The sequence below is a fragment of the Alosa pseudoharengus genome, unplaced genomic scaffold (genome assembly GCF_046254945.1).
Source record: "Alosa pseudoharengus isolate Yale_2024_CS ecotype anadromous, Long Island Sound unplaced genomic scaffold, YU_APseudo_1.1 YU_APseudo_1.1_scf_14, whole genome shotgun sequence".
Classification (NCBI taxonomy): Eukaryota; Metazoa; Chordata; class Actinopteri; order Clupeiformes; family Clupeidae; genus Alosa; species Alosa pseudoharengus.
In genome coordinates, this window is record NW_027468609.1 from 13053719 (window position 1) to 13054088 (window position 370).

Consider the following 370-nt stretch of genomic DNA (forward strand, 5'->3'; position numbering starts at 1 on the left):
CCAGAATACACTATGAATACGTTCACAATCATAGGTTAACACATTTCTGCGTATTGTTCTTTGACACAGTATTTGTGTGGCAATATTACAACGTATTTTTTTTTTCTAAACGGTTTTGTTGTGTGATATGATAAATGCCTGAATTTTGTGGCGTACAGCCGTGGGTGACTGGACCGGTCTTAACAAACCGTTTTATTGATGGACCTCATGGGCCACTGCATTTTTTTTGTACAGTGTTTTTTTTTCTGGATCCACATGAAAGTGCACCTTAGCTGAAGTTTGTGCCTGTTCTGATATAAATAGATCAGAGTGTTGAGGGTCTCACACACACACACATACACTTACACACACACACACACACTAACACACA